This window comes from Calidris pugnax, unplaced genomic scaffold, assembly GCF_001431845.1.
Source record: "Calidris pugnax isolate Ruff unplaced genomic scaffold, ASM143184v1 scaffold35, whole genome shotgun sequence".
Classification (NCBI taxonomy): Eukaryota; Metazoa; Chordata; class Aves; order Charadriiformes; family Scolopacidae; genus Calidris; species Calidris pugnax.
In genome coordinates, this window is record NW_015090760.1 from 82975 (window position 1) to 85355 (window position 2381).

The 2381-nt window shown below is 61.0% G+C and overlaps 1 long non-coding RNA gene across 1 annotated transcript in view; it reads left to right on the forward strand.

Annotated features, from left to right (window-relative positions):
• The first annotated feature begins 1796 nt into the window (after positions 1 to 1796).
• LOC106888020 overlaps positions 1797 to 2381 on the forward strand; it is a 3604-nt gene continuing 3019 nt past the window's right edge. Inside the window, exon 1 of the long non-coding RNA XR_001412081.1 lies at positions 1797 to 1948. This is a non-coding gene — a long non-coding RNA (uncharacterized LOC106888020). The remainder of the gene's footprint in view (positions 1949 to 2381) is intronic.

Genomic DNA, 2381 nt, shown 5'->3' on the forward strand with positions numbered 1-2381 from the left:
TTGAGGTGCCCAAAACTGGACACAATACTCGAGGTGTGGCCTCACCAGTGCTGAGTACAGGGGCACAATCACCTCCCTACTTCTGCTGGTCACACTATTTTTGATACAAGCCAGAATGCCGTTGGCTTTCTTGGCCACCTGGGCACACTGCCGGCTCATATTCAGCCATTTGTCAACTAGAACCCCCAGGTCTCTTTCTTCCAGGCAGCTTTCCAGCCACACTTCCCCGAGCCTGTAGCGCTGCATGGGGTTATTGTGGCTGCGTTGGGCTGTGGGGACTCAGGGAGGTACCCTTGGAGCTGAGGTGGGGCTCAAGGGGGTGCCCCATGGGGCTGAGGTGGCTGTGGAGCTTGGGGAGATGGCTCATGGAGCTGCTGTGGTGTTTAGAGGGATGCCCCATGGGCTGAGGTGGCTGCTGGGCTTGGAGAGATGCTCTATGGATCTGTTGAGGGCTTGAGGGAAATGTCCCATGAAGCTGAGGTGGTGTCTGTGAGGCTTGGAGAGGTGCCCCGTGGAGTTGCTATGGAGCTCAGAGGAGCACTCCATGGGGCTGAGGTGGATGTGGGCTCAGAGGGATGCCCTGTGGAGCTGCTGTGGAGCTTAGAGGGATCCTCCATGGAACTCAAGTGGCTGTGGAGGCTTGGGGGCATGCCCCATGGAGCTGCTGTGGGGCTCAAGGGGGTGCCCCATGGGGCTGAGGTGGCTGTGGGGATTAGGGGATGCCCTGTGGAGTTGCTGTGGGGCTTGGAGATATGCTCTGTGGAGCTATTGGGCTCAGGGGAATGTCTGATGGGGCTGAGGTGACTGTAGGGCTTGGGGAGATGGCCCATGGAGCTGCTGTGGTGTTTAGAGGGATGCCCCATGGAGCTGAGGTCTCTGGGGGGTCTTGGGGACGTGCTCTATGGATCTGTTGAGGGTTTGAGGGGATGCCCCATGGAGCTGAGGTGGTTTCTCTGGCACTTGTAAAAATCCCCCATGGAGCTGCTATGGAGCTCAGAGGAGTGTCCCATGGGGCTGAGGTGGATGTGGGGCTCAGGGGGGTGCCCCATGGAGCTGCTGTGAAGCTCGGGAAGATGCCCCATGGGGCTGAGGTGGCTGTGGGGCTTGGGGGATGCCCTGTAGAGTTGCTGTGGGGCTTGAAGATATGCCCTGTGGAGCTGTTGTAGGGGTGAGGGGAATGTGTGATGGAGCTGAGGTGTCTGTGGAGCTTGGAGACATGCCCCATGGAGCTTCTGTAGGGTTCAGAGGCATGACCCATGGGGCTGAGGTGGGCTTTGGGGCTCAAGGGGAAGCACCATGGGTGTTGACTGCCAAAGGGGACGTCTCCTTTCCTGGCCCCATGGCAGCCACAGGTGGGTACTTGGGAAAGGGATCTAGCAAAAACCGGTGGGATTTGATCCCGTGCCTGTTCCTGCCTGTTGTGGGTAGCAGAGTTATCCTCCCTCACTCCATTTCATCAGCCAAATATTTGACCATGTGTTCTTATACTTCCCAAGAAGCTTGTTGTGACACTTCTGCCAATTTTTAAATGCTGCGTGGTTTTTCGTTCGGTTTGGACTTTTTTTTTCTCCCCAACCCTGACCATCCCCTTCCTCACACATCCCTCTCCCCGCCAAACCCTGCTGACCACCCCCTCCCTCAGACATAGGCCTCTCCAAACACTGCTGACCAGACCTTCCCCACACACAGCCGCCCCCCCTACGCCTAGCGACCGGGCTTCCCCTCTCCATCCCCTCACCACCCAGAGGTTCAGGCCATCCCGGGCCTCCCCAGCACCCCCTTGGCCGACGGCGGCCGGGCCCGCGCTCCCCTCAGAGAGGCCGCCACCACAGCACCGCCCGCCGCGGCCTCCCCACGCAGGCCCCGCTCGGTGCCCAGCGCAGGCCCGGCAGCCCGGGTACGGCCCAGGGTGAAAGCCGGGAAGCGAAGCCGGGACTCACTCGGGCAGGTAGGTGGAAGAAAAGCTGCTCCAGCGGTGCAGGGTGTAGCCCAACACCCGGCTCTCGGGGCCCGCCGGCCCCGCCGCCGCCATCTTGTTGTCAGCAGCGGCAGCCGCGGCCCCGGCAGCGACCGCGGGGGGCGGGGCCGCGCTCTTAAAGGGGCCGCGCGGGCGGGAGGCGGCCTGAGGTGGGCCGTGCTGTGGGGGGGTTCCATGGGGAGCTGTGGGTTCCTGTGGGGAGAGACACACTGTGGGGCTCCTGTGGAGTGTGGGGGCCTAGGGGTGATACGCCGTGGAGCTTGGGGGGGAGGTGATATAGAATCATAGAATCATACGTCTAGGTTGGAAGAGACCCTTGGGATCATCGAGTCCAACCATCTACCCTACTCTACAAAGTCCTCCCCTACACCATGTCCCTTAGCACTGCATCTAAACGGCCCTT